Here is a 14539-nt window from a genome sequence, read left to right as displayed (position 1 = left end):
GCTGCAGCTCGGGTTCTGACCAGAACAAAGAGGTCAGAGCATATTTCTCCAATTCTAAAGTCTTTACACTGGCTTCCAGTCAGCTTTAGAATAGATTTTAAAGTTCTGCTACTGGTCTATAAATCACTAAACGGTTTAGGTCCTGAATACACGAATTAAATGCTAATGGAATATAACCCCAGTAGGCCTCTGAGATCGACAGACTCAGGTCAAATAGTGGAGCACAGAGTTCAAAGCAAAAATGGTGAAGCTGCATTTAGCTATTATGGTGCACACAAATGGAATAAATTGCCAACAGAAGTGACGTCAGCCCCAAGTGTGCATGTTTTTAAGTCCAGGTTAAAAACTCTTCTTTTTCCCCCCCCCCCCCCAGGCTTTTTAGAGCATTTCCACTTTTAAATGATATTTCTTGCACTGTACACTGTTTTAATTGTATTTTTAGTTTTATTTATTATTTATTATTTTTTTATTTTTCTCTTCGTTTTAAATGTTTATAAGCTGTTTTTTTCTGTTTTTAAATGCTTTTAATCATGTGAAGCACATTGAGTTACCCTGTGTATGCGCAATATAAATAAATTTGCTTTGCTTTGCTTCTACACGGAGGCAACCAATCAGAGGAAAGGGGGCTGTCTTAGCCAAATAGGGATAAAGCGCATACAAAACTGGGTCAAACAGAAGTAGCTAACAGAGGGGCCTCTTCTGGACATTCGTATGATGTTTTTTTTTAATGAAATTGACCCTTTTATGATAAGTCCAAGTGTTAGAGAGTCACTCTATGGAGGTCTAAATAGCCAAAATATAGAGGACCTGTAAGTACTGAATACACTTTTGACATCTCCGGTGATATTTATTGCATTTAACTGCTTTCATTTCTCACCGTCCCACCCTCTTTACCCTCCTCATCTCACATGACTGTTGTTATTCTTCACACACACACACACACACTCACACACACACACACACACACACACACACACACACACACACACACACACACACACACACACACACACACATACAGTACACTCCTGTCTGATTTGATGAGAGGTAGCAAATTACAGAGTGCATGGGGAAGCTGCATTCCTTCCCTCGACACCCTGAGCTGTGAGCAGCTAAAACCCACACACGATTCAATACTCACATTTGTTCGACAGTCCAAATTAAGTCAGTGAAAACCCCCAAAATCTTTAAATATATAGCTAGTACACACAAAAATGTGAACTTTTTCTAAAAGAAAAACTTTTACTCCTTTGAAGAAGCAGTTTCAGTTAGTTCATTGTGTGGCTATTACCGATCATAGTATTTATTAGGCATGGGCATAATAATCGATCAGTTGGTTAATTGTTTGTGGCAGAAATTCTGCTAAAATGCTAACCAGTCGTCCACCGTGCCGGCTTGCTTGAAGCTATTGAGGCAAATATATGAGAAAGCACTACTTGGCTGAGACCAGCAGAGGCGCTGCTCATTCAATGTCAACAAATTAGAGACCTTAAAACATACAACATAGGGAGCCTGATGATTATTAAAAGTTTGTGCCTGCCAAATTGGCCGCAAACTTGATTTGTCACGCAAAGTGGGATTTTAGGCTTGCGTCTACCGAATGCGCTAAATTGCCGTGCAGTTAATTTTTTGCATTCTGTGAGGAGGTTATGCAAATAGAGACGAATTGCGGTGGCTGATTTTGCGTCTTTAAATACAGGATCGGCTAGGCAGGGGCAAACAATTCACTGTGCGTAACCATGTCGAAGAGACGCAGGGAAAATGAGCAGAGACAGGAAGAACAGGTCTTTTTTGCTTGTGTAAACATTTTTGAAATATCAGAAATAATTTTCATATTGTCGATTAAGCAATGCAATTTTGTAACTTCTAAATGATCTAAGGGCTGACTTGGAGCCAGTCACAAGAAGGAGTCATGCCATATCAGCAATGACAAAACTCCTGTTTCAAGTTTTAAACGCAATGTAACGCAGAATGTGATGAGTTAAATCAAACAAAACATGGCTTTTATGCGGTTGCTGGCTTCACCATAATTACTGGAACACATTTTTTTCTGTAACTCGGTAATTTGTTTGTCTTCCACTAACACTTCCATTTCCATCACTTCAAACTTTATTTGGTGCTTGCAGTGCTCTCCAAATTTTCCATGGTGAAAACCATCACTGGTACCTAAAGTGCAAAACCCTCTTTAAAACATGGTGGTCTCTACCACTTTTACACCTGTTGCCAACAGTACGCAATCTGTTAGAATGAACACTCGATTTAGCTGACTTTGTGCAACGGGCCAATGTTTAATATTGGCTCGCCAGTCAATCACACCCGGCAACTAATGCTCCAATGAATTGATTGTCACAGAGAAAAATTGTCAAATGCCATTCCCATCATTAATGATATAGTTTCCGTGTCAAGTCATATCCATGTTATAACAAAAATTACACCAAGATGTGACCTCACTTCTAACATCAATGTGTGTCACATTGCAGTCATATTCTTTCTCATAAGTGTATAAAAATGATATTGCTCAAGGCCCAGTTTTGTTGATCTTGCCAAAATGACCTGCTTCAGCAGCCTGCACCAATGTCGTCATACTTTATACTACAAACTTGCATTGGTAAGATGAAATGTAATAATCACAGTCATCTTACCATATTTATTTAGGCACGGCAAGAACCACCAATTTACATCAAGCAGATTTATACAACTGCAATTGAATTAGTTGTACTGCAACAATAAATGTCCTATAATATGGCCAATAAAGAGCACCTATTTGATGCAGATTCATTTTTTCCCCTCTTAGGTGGTGTAGGAACATGTGACGAGCGGCACAATCCCATGTCCTCACAGAGAGGGAATCAGGAAAAAAGAGAACACACTGGATCATCCAAATTTTCACAGAAGAGGAAATGTACTGCTTTGGGTCTCAGGATCACGTTTTGCAACAATGACCTCATTTCCCCACACCGGCCATTTTCTCGAAAAAAGACGTCAGGGCGAAAGAGAGACACCCTGGCAAGGGGCGGAGGGACCAAAAGCTGATGTCCTCCTCCTGAACAGGCAAGTCATTTTACTATGTGGCTGTTTTACATGAGAAAAGCCTCATTCACTAATCTGTAAATCACAATCAATTCACAATAAACCTTATGCCAGTTTGTTCTTAGAAACACAGAGTGAACACATTCCTAATTTATCTCCTACAAAAGGCCAATAATATATATATACACACATATATATATATATATATATATATATATATATATATATATATATATATATATATATATATATGTGTGTATATATATATATATATATATATATACATATATATATATACATATTGAACGAACAGATTGGTCCTAAATGTATCTGTATATACAGTCAGAGCAAGTAATGAATGGTGTCTGCTGCCCTGGTAGGATTTTTGGGGGCACTTTCATACATTCCAATGCGAAGGGACAGCATTTGACACCAAATGAAATGGGAGCAAATATTGCATATTTCCATAATTGTAAATCGATGATCATCTTTATTATAGATCATATCATTTGAAAGAAAACGTACTTATGAAATTTACGCTGTGAAAATGATTCATACTTTTTCACTCTCATCCGATTTAAACCGAAACCCATGTTATCTCATTTGTAATTCCTTGTAAAGGTGAGGATTTGAAATTCATCCGAAGGAGATTTAATTCACGTCTTCACACATGTAAATACAGAGGGGCCTCTTGCTGCTTAGACAGAACTGTGCAGTTTCCTGAAGGGAAGGCCACTTTTCCCCTAATAAATTCCACTCATATACTCCCACCCACCCTTGTATGCCCCTGCAGGAGACATGCCATTGTCTCCCCAGTAGGAATCGGGGTGGAAGTGGTGGAGTGTTTGGGAGGAGGAGGAGGAGGAGGAGGAGGAGGAGTGGGCAGGAAGCCCATCAGGCCGTCCTGAAAGCTGCTTCCTGAATGCAGCAGGAAAACACAGAGACAGAGAAGACAAGCAAAAGAGTGAGCACTGAACAAATAGAGTCAGCATGACCACAACACACACACACACACACACACACACACCATCATGAACCAGAGGTCACACGAAGCTTGGCTCCGAGGTTTTTGATGGCTCTTCATCAGTATGTTGAGTCCACTGCAAACACTGTCACCTCTGTCTTTTACAATACACATTTAATGATTAACCAGGAGCTACTTCCTGCCTCCCGTCCTTTCTGCATCCATCACACCCGCTCGTGTGTTCCAGTATGTGTACTTCAACCACAGTCAGGTTAACTTGAAACATCATATGCAGGCCTTCCCCTTTCCTTCCAGATTGTCCCCCAAGCACAATTGAGCACATTGAGGCTCGACAATGAAGCTGTATGCCTCTTTGGTGGCGACACACTCTGTGTTTTGTAAGGCCTCGTTGTTTCCTTTCATACCAGCGTGCCTGTTCATTCTCTCACAACTGTGTACAGGTTCATAATGTCGCACAGTCAGTCAATCTAATAAAGTTAGCCAGTGTTTGGTGAGCGTGCTTGAGAACCAGCTGGGCAGTTTGACACAAGTTCTATTATCCAGTGGGTGTTTCTAATGCAAAGTGCAGCTAATGCGTGGATTGAAACTTACAGTACATGCACAGTGGACCCCCTGCATATTTGTGGTCCAGTATTCGCACATTCACATTGTTGCAGGTTTTTGGGCAGGAACCTATCCTGTGTTATTCGGTGACAAGAACTCACCTATTCACTGTTTTTGTGCTCAGGCCAAAGCAATACAAGTATTTTCCCCCATCTTGTTGCATCTTGGTGTCAAGCAACTGTGCTGAAGTGAGTTAGAGTTTAATTTTTGATAAAAATAGAGCTTTTCCATGGCGTCTATGGGCAAAAAAAAAAACTTTGGTCGTCAATTACTCATGGATTTTTTTTCTATTCCTCTTACAGGGATGACTGAGGAAACAAGCGGAAAGGTTAAACTTATGTCAGTAAATTGTGTTCCTCTACAAACTACAAATTGGAACTCCTTCCCAAATGTTCTACAAATCATGAGACATGCTATAATTAAGATGAAATGCCCCCCAAAAAATATTTAAGGACAAATGCACTGCTTATACAGCATAGCAAACCCTACATGTCATTAGAATATGCCCCCTGAGGCCCTGAGCAATATAGGGGTGACATCAGGACAATCTGATTGCAAATTTAGGGTACTTGCACTCAGGGTCGGTGTAAGGGGGAGAAAAGTGATGAGCATTCTAAGTGACTGACTCCGACACTATAAAATATTATTTTCAAATTGTGGCATTGATGCATTATAGTGGCAAAACACAATGTTTTCAGTTAAAAACATTCTCAGTTTGAGGGACGGCAAAATGTTATTGCTGCATTATTGCTTTTCTTGTTTCTGTTCTCTCCCTAATTCTTGCAGAAAAAGTCAAATATTTCAGAACAGGCAATAAAAGTAGTAGCTGCCCCACCCCTAACAAGCTAAACATTAGAATATTTCAAGGAAACAAGATTTGTGACAGACTAAAGTGTGAGTGTGAATGAAGAAACATGTTCCAGTGGCAGTTCTGCGTGTGGGCAAAGCAGCGTTGTGGCTTTTTGATCCAATTGCAACGTTCCAAAAAATGTATTACCACAGCAACCAATGCTGACAAGATGTGAATTATTTCTCGGAATAGCAACATTTTGTCTGTCATTTTTAGAAGAATGGTGTTGCTGGCATCCTTTTTCATCCCAAAAGAGTACAAAGAGCTCACAGTTTGCATCTCAGTAGCAACACTCAGTCAGGCAGCTAAAGATGCTCCATGCTGGAAGGCAAACACCCACTGCGGAGTAAAGCAGGCCTCACAAAATGGGGTTTTCCACAACTGCAACATCCCATTGGGTTTTGGACCAAGCACACCTGGTTCTCCCTTCATCAAACTCTGACACACTCAAACGTAATGGTCGTAACAACTGAAATTGAAATACAAATACCCATGCCTTGCCGGTGGTGGTTGTCTCTCATTTTTATTTTCACTCCTCACCTCAGCACTTTGTGTTTTCTAGCAAGCACACACTAAAAGTCAAGCATCTTGTGTTGACCTAGGTCTGTGCTCAACAGAGTTGTGTTTAAAGACTTGAGTCGTCTTCACAACATAAGCGACTGCAGTCTCCAGATGTTTCCATCTTATATTTAGGGAAACGGACCAGATGGCACCAGTGTTTTCTGCTTCGAAACAACAGAAATATGCTATTTCCTTCGCTTGTAACAATTCTAGCACTGCAGCACATCTTTGGTGGAGTGGCTGGAGTAATGACAAGGTAGATGATGTGTAGACATCCCAAGTGCACACCTTTGTCACTGTGGAGACACTATCAGTAATGATGTGCTTTTTACTTCAGTTTCCGAGAATGGACTAATGCGGTTAACGTCTAATTGGTGTTCTCTGTCACTGTCTGACATCAGATAATATGATAATTACTTATATTTCTTCTCGGCTGTTTAACGAGTTGAACTTTATAGCCCGTTTCATCCAGCTGAACAGACTAACCCTGTGGAAGAGATTTCTCTTGACTGTGTTGACCCCCAACAGTTTGCTGCAAACATCAAGGTTTGTGTGCAGAGTAAAAAAAAAATAAAAATAAAAAAAAAAACAGTTAGTTAGAAAGCAAAGAGAAATTTTACCTTTTCCCATGTTCTCCTTTTGGTTGACCACCGTGTTCTGTTCTTTTCTCAAAGACATCCAACATGACCACAGTATGCTGTATATTTTTGTCAGACCTTTTACCAAAAATTGTGTTTGTTTCATTATGAAACATTTTAGGAAGGTGCAGCTCCAGAAAAACCTTTTGTACCTGCTCAGACAAATACAGTGAAACCTAGATAGAGCAGACTAATAGGGGCGTGGGTGGGGTTCGATATAGCCGATTGTCCCTTACAATGAAGCACTTGTTTTTTGTTTTTTTTGAGGCCACATGTACTCATATTATTGTACAGTACAAAATTGTTTTGTAGGGTTTTTTGGTGGCCTAAAATGGCCAGTATAGTACAAAGGTATTGTAAATAAATATTTTTTAAAAAGCTTGGAAATGTTTGAAAGTTTCAGATTTTATCCACACTTACCACGCCAGTGTGCTTGGTCATGACATTGTTGACGTACAGTTCTCATCCTAGGAGAGTTGCTTTCATGAGCTACGAGGAAATAATGTGCTTCCTAGTTCCAAATCTGTTGCCAAAGGCGAATGGCTTGACAAAAAAATGTTACTGTACCAAAAGTAGCATGTTCCAGACTCCAGAGACTTGTGTTTTGTATTACTCAGAGATTACACTGATACCATGCCTCTCTCTCTCTCTCTCTCTCTCTCTCTTTCTTTCTCTCTCTCTCCACTGTGCTCTACAGCACAAAAGACAGTAGATATAACCATCATGACATGGGCGCCACATCAATCAAAAATCACATTGATTTGCGGCAAATATTCATTGCTTTTGCTTTTTGTGTAAATTCATATTCTGTTGTTTTTGCTCTTTGAACACTGTGATTTTTTATGCAACTGATGCATTGTTAGTTTTGTGCACTAATAAAAAATGTAATTTGGAAAAACAAAAATCACGTTTATTTTTCCATTTACAAAGGGTTTGGGGACTGCACATATGAAAGTTGTGGGGCTTAGTACCGCCAACAAAGTTATGAACCACTGTGCTAGATTATGCTTCAAGTTATAAAGATCTTCTTACAGTCTTTTGCCACTTTCACTTGTCATTTCCAACCAGAAAAGTCTTTTACATCACTTTTACTCAAACAAACAAATAGAACGTATTTTTTGAACACATTGTTCAGTGCTGACGGTCCGTTTTATCTGATATCCGTTATTTTGGGGTCCATTTTATCGAGGTTCCACTTTATTCACACGTTAATTTGTGCCACTATGTGGACATTTCAATCTTTTCTGTTGACTTGTTCATATTAAATGAAATTAAATTCATTACATTTAAAAAAAATAATAATTTTCACTTAGACTATGGGAAACAATTAGATTCAATGATTTCAAGAAATAAATAATGCTTGAGTTGGCTTAAGGTTCTTTGACGAAGCACTGTTGACACCAAGTTCAGCCTTTTGTAATGACTTCATTGGGCGGGGAAGCATTTCTACAAGCGACACAACATTTCCATTTGGAGCCAATGAACGGAAGAGTTTACTGTATGCAAACTGAAAATTGAAAATTGCGCTCATCTTACCCAAAGAGACTATTCTCAAAGTTACTGTTTCGTTAGGGGCAACGTGTTTGAATATACTGTATGTTATCCCCACATTTCATCCTGACTGAATGACATGCATTTCCCTCGTGAACTTCATCACATCTAAAGTAACAATTCTCCCTCAGCAAGAAGCATGGGTTCTTGTCTTCACTTGTGTTAGAAATAATCTCGCTAACTGTCGTTCAACACCAAAACAAAGGATGATGATGAGGTGATAAAGCCAGTGCAGTATGTACTGATGTTTCTTGCAAAAGTTCTTGATAGACGTTAAAAGTGACATCCAGGTAATTGCATCCACCCTTCCATTTTCCATACTTCTTCCCATTCAGGGTCGCAGGGAGCTGGAGCCTTCACTGGCTGCAAGGCAGACTACACCCTGTACTGGTCGCCAGTACATGTAACTAGTTGAGATCAAAATTAATCCTACATTCATTTGGTTTGGTTACAGTACATAAATGCATAATTGTTAGATCAGTGATTCTTAACCTGGGTTTGAGTCAACCTGGGTCTCTGTAAGGCAACAGCAAAAGTCACATTGATTTGCGGCAAATATTCATTGCTTTTGTTTTTTGTGTGAAATTCATATTCAGTTGTTTTTGCTCTTTGAACGCTGTGATTTTGTATGCAACTGATGCATTGTTAGTTTTGTGCACCAATAAAAAAAATGATTTGGGAATTTTTTTTTTTTAAAAATCACACATTTATTTTTCCATTTACAAAGGGTTTGGTGACTGCACATATGAAAGTTATGGGGTTTAATACCGCCAAGAAAGTTATGAACCACTGTGCTAGATTATGCTTCAAGTTATAAGGATCTTCTTTTGCCACTTTCACTTCTCCTCATTTCCAGCCAGAACGTCGCTTTTACTCAAAGTGGAACCACAGTATGAATGACTTTTTAAACTCTACATGTTAAGCAGTAATGCGATTGAGACAAGAATTAAGTCAATCCTCGTTTAGCCGAATGTGATTTCAATTAGGTTTAACGTCAGCCTAAAATTCTGTGTATGTGTCCCATGTGCTGTTCCGGTAATGCAAACTTTGATTAAAAAAAGAAGAGTGTTTGTGGGATCCCTGTGTTTCTAAAAGCAGTCATGGTTTCGGTCTTCCAACAATGAAGCGGTCACTTTAGAATTGAACCTTTTTGGTGATCCGACCACGACGTTGTAGTACACTGAAAGTGATTTAATTTCACACTCAACTATTACAACCATCAAATATGTGAAAGCGTGTGTGTCACTCTGTGGTTAGTGTGTGTCTTCTCAGACACTGAGCAGTAGATTAATGCCTCATCCCCAATCCCTGCCAGTACTTCAGAGAACAAGTATTTTTAGCATGTAGTGGACACAGCGGCAGATAGAAGGTACCATTGGGACACACTAGACAAACTAATCTATTTAATGTATACTATTGTTTTAATTGATCAGCTGGCATCATGTATCTAAATTTACCATGAAGATGAATTAACTCCTATAAGTAGCCACAATGGCTCAATCCCACACCTGAAGTGTGTCCAAAGACTATCGGACACTCATCAGTCAATCTCGTGTATCAGCCATCATGCTCCTGCATTCCCATCAACATGAGCACCACCGTTTATTTTAATACTCTCCAATGTACTTAACTGACAGACAGTTGTAAATACTTTTAGTGTGCTGCTCCTCCAAATACATCTTCTAGTTCCTAATAAAGAGCATGGCTTACTCTTACTGTACTGTACAAATGACCTTAGCCACAGAGTCCCCATTTTCAAGTTTTTTTTTTTGTATCCATTCCTCATTTAAACACAAGAAGAACTGATAGAATTTTGATGATGAGTTGACTCAACTAGGGTTAAAGTCTAAAATGTAGCTATGCTATACTTCCATCGGTGTGTCATCATTATTGCAACATAAACAAATTATTTAAGATACATTTTTTGTGTTTACATTGACGAATCATATTTGCAATCAATAGCCCAGATTTGTGGGAGCATTTTGTAGAATTGTAGGACACATTAAATGCAAGGAAACTCCAGATTTCCGCCAACGTTTGAGCTCAATATCATTTTGTAATCTGCTGGAGTGCACCTCGTTTTGTCGAGCACTGAACATGAGGGTGAACACATTGTAAACTACATTCTGTTTAATATAACTTTCTCATGACTTGTGGACAAAGATCTAAATATGAAGTATGATCAGGCCAAGCAGACATTTGACTTTTCACTTTGTATTATACTAAAGAGCTCAAACTGCTAACACAATTGGAATTTCACAAAGCTCTGATTTAATTCCAATTGAATTCACTCAAATCGTAACAGACTTGGAATGCTGCAGAAAAAGCTCAAAAGTAATTACATTTATTCCAAGCCTGTGGTAAAAGCAGATCTGATATCACTGAGTTCCAATTCAATTTGAAGAGAACTGGTTTAAGAATGAACTAAATGATCTTCGTGATTCACTAATAAGTTTAGGATGAACAACATCAACTGGATAACAAAGTCAAACTAAATATTTTGGGGTTTTCGTAGAACGGCTTCAACACTTAATGAAATCAACCTGGGCAGTCATAAATAATAGGGTGTAATCTCCATATTTAGACCACCACATCCTCTACTGTTGCCCCAATCCACTGTTGAATATTTATGCTACTCCTGATTGGCCCGTTTGGGTGGATACTGCTGCACTGTATGCCTGAACTGTGTTCTTCCTGGAGCCATTGTTTTAAAAAAAAAAAAAAGTAGCAATAACGCTATACATCAAGGAGCTATACTGCTCCATCCGAGGGTTTTTCACTTAGGCAGTGTGAAAATATCCACAATAGTGTTATCAGCATTGGTTTCTGATTGCCAGCACATATTAAAATGTCCAGCTAAACTATCAAGGTTGAGTAGGGGGTATACAGTATGTGGTTGGCGATGTGTCAACTGCATGTGCCACATGCACAGATCTGTGAGAATAATTAAACTAGTTTAAATTATAATTCGGCTGTTTGGTGACGAAGTGCTGTCGCCACAAGTGAAAAGACAATTAAATCCTGCTTTTGTCCCCTTCACACGTAGGGTTAGAAGTAGTTGCCCTCACTTCACCCCAACACCTTATCTCCACCCCCGTTGAAATGGTAACGAAAATGGCTCATTGGCATCAGACAAAAACACATTTAAAAGAGGGTGGGTGGTTAGTATCCTGTAATTCTTTATCCGTTGTATACTTTGACTTAAATCACTTTTTATTAAAGACACTGGGAACTGTAAGAACTATTTTGAATTCAAAATGTCTCCTTTAAACCATGAGATAACTTGCTAACTGACAAATACAGGCAAACAAACATAAATATTTAGCCTTGCAAGAGGTCGGCAGCCATTCCATTTTCTAACCGTGGTAAACAAATGCCGTTAAGTCGAGCCTTTCTCGCCTCATGTGACCGTATTGCACTGAGTGGCTGATAACGTTACTCATAATCGGGCTAAAAATGGAAATCAGCGGCATGCATTTAATCAAGCATCAGGACATTGCATGACTACAGAGCTAAATTTAATAGCATTTGATTAAATGAACTCTGCCTTCTAAAGTGCAGACACAAGAGGAGCGTGTGTACGGAGCAGCATGCGTGTTTGTCTGTGCAGAAGCAGAGAGTTCCTTTGGCCTCCTGACACGTCTGACTAAACTTACAGAAGGTCTATTTGAGGCGCCGCGGCAGTCAGGCACAGCTTCAGGTAAAAGTTGTATAAAGACGCCCGAGGGAACGGAACAATGCTGTTTGGCACATCACACGTATTGTACTTAAAAGAGCTCCAGCTCCAGCACGGGTTCTCTCTCATTAACTTGATTTGGCCAATACTGAGGTCACTTATTTTGATTCATATGTCTTTACATTGCATCATGATCTACAGTATTATCGGTTTATAACTTAAGAGGGAAATACAACTTCAAAATTAAAAGAATCCGTACAAACAGGAAAGATTCTGTATTTCGTTCTGTGGGTTGAGACTTTGGAATAGTTTAGGTGAGGGCTTCAAACAATGTCCAAATATAAAACAATTTCAAACTGCAGTAAATATAAAAATGATACATTCATGGAATACATGGATGAAAGGGGGTGTGACAGTCACCATTTGTACACAGGAGACTATTACTGATAACTGTGTATTTATTAGAGGTGCAACGATTAATCGACAACTAATCGGTGATCAAATTAATCGACAACTATTGTGACAATATTCTCAAGATTTCTGTAGTCCTTAATGAAAGCGGAGTGATTATCTTTGTGTTTCTCCTACTTTGGAAAACTATGATCAACATATTTGCTGATTTTCTGACGTTACAGACCGTTGTGCATTTTCTGCACTGTTGATTGGAAACTATGTTCTTTTTTTAATAATGGGATGGAAATTCCAAAAAATATTAACAGATTAATCGGAAAAAAATGTATTCATCAATTATTAAAGTAACACATTAGTTGCAGCTCTAGTATTTATTTATTATTACAGTATTTGATACCTGTCTGACTATGTTGTGTTTTTGTAATTGTTAGTTCCTTTGTCTACGTCAATGTGTAATTGTGGTGTATCTCGTATCATTTATTCATGCATCGTCCGTACCACTTATCCTCGCAAAAGGCCATGGGTGTGTTAGAGCCGACTATGACTAGCTGACTTTGGGCGGGAGGCTGTATTATTTGTTATTATCATATACTATTATGTTATTAGCGACATGGTGGACGACTGGTTAGCACATCCAGTTCATAGCTTGTGGGTTCAAATCTGGGCTCTGGCCTGTGTTTCGATTTTTCCCAAATAAAAGAGAAAAACTATATCGATTGACAGCCTTCCGAAAAAGGTTGTGTCCTGCATAAATTATAGAAAAATCTGCCCCCGATTTTGGCGACATGAGAATATAGTCATCGTAATAGATGTCCTGACAGTAGCACTTGTGTGGAGAAGAGTAAATCCAGAAAAGCCTTCAATGTCCTTTTTCACTCTTGTTTTAATGAAGACATGTTGCACTGCTCAGCATGAATTACAAGCTTGCAGTCACTTCTCAGTTAATACAGTGAACCTCTAATGACAAATGATTCTACGATTTGGAATCCAATCTGCTTGAACCGCTGTCATGAATTAAGTGTCTCGTATGAGGAGGTAAAACAATTCACAGTCTGTCACAAGTCTGTTTTTCTTTTTCTTTATTTTGGGGGGTTTAGTGATAGCCCCCAAAAAGGGTGACCAGCGTGATAAGGACAATACAAATGGCAACATCTCTGCCCTGGCTGCTTAGTACAATACAGCTAAAGTTGACTTCAGTAATAAAAGAATAACAGGCTGTAACCACAAAATCTGCTGCATTTAAGCATTATTATACAGAGAATATTTTGCTAACTAACTTGTATGACAGCTAATAATGTTAAAAATACAGTGAATAAAAGTCTTATGAGTGTGGTCAAGTTTGACTCTGGAATAGATTACTGTATTCCTATTAACATCCACTTTCGAAAGTGTTCGTCCTTATTGGGGGTTGTGGCCTCTGTCAAGTGACTTTGGGCGCGAGGCGGCCAGTCAATCACCGCAGGGCACATATAGACAAACATTCTCACACACATTTACACCTTGGGACAATTTAGAGACTTCAATTAAACCTTCAACAATTCCAGCTATACGACTAAAAAGCAAAAGTCAAGAACCTCTTAATCACTGGTCCATTTTAGTCAGGCTGTCATGTCAATTCTGTCAGTGCAAATATCACTCAGGGTACTTTGAATTCATCACAAGGTAAACAACACGTCAATTGTCCATTTCTAAGTGCAGAATTAGGGTGCACAAATCCAGCACTGTCAGTACTGATGGCCTGATAAACACACAATCCCGACCGAGGTCACCAAAATGGACACGCTCTCAATGGGGATTTCTTTTGGGTCACACCCTTTCGCTCTATTACTGTGTAAACAGTCCAACACAAGAAATAATGATGATATTGTGCTATATACACTATTCAAAACTAATAAAAAAAATAATAATAAAATCTTGAGTTTGAATGTACTTTGCAGAGGGCTGCAGCAACGTCTTTTGCGGTGGATGATGCCACAATTCCCCAATCAGGAAGCTGCCATAAGACCCCCAAAGCCATTGACGTGCGTAGTCTGTATATCATGAGATCTGCTTGTATTTGCAGAATAAACCAATCAAATGCAATGATACTGTTGCTGAATATGTGACAACTTCATAGTATTGACATATTAATAGCATTTTAGCAGCAACCGAGACTTCTGTCAATAGAAGGAGGGGAGAATTGGGGTGGGGGTCCTTCACATGTTTGCAGAGTGAAACCATCTGAGGAAAACGGC

The 14539-nt window shown here is 39.0% G+C and overlaps 1 protein-coding gene across 5 annotated transcripts in view; it reads right to left on the bottom strand.

Annotated features, from left to right (window-relative positions):
- Positions 1 to 14539, bottom strand: part of kank3 (KN motif and ankyrin repeat domains 3) — a 32159-nt gene that overhangs the window by 17046 nt on the left and 574 nt on the right. The window lies entirely within an intron of this gene.

This window comes from Phyllopteryx taeniolatus, chromosome 7 (genome assembly GCF_024500385.1).
Source record: "Phyllopteryx taeniolatus isolate TA_2022b chromosome 7, UOR_Ptae_1.2, whole genome shotgun sequence".
In the NCBI taxonomy this organism is placed as follows: domain Eukaryota; kingdom Metazoa; phylum Chordata; class Actinopteri; order Syngnathiformes; family Syngnathidae; genus Phyllopteryx; species Phyllopteryx taeniolatus.
The sequence above is the reverse complement of the archived record's forward strand: the minus strand, read 5'-3'. Positions and strand labels throughout refer to the sequence as shown.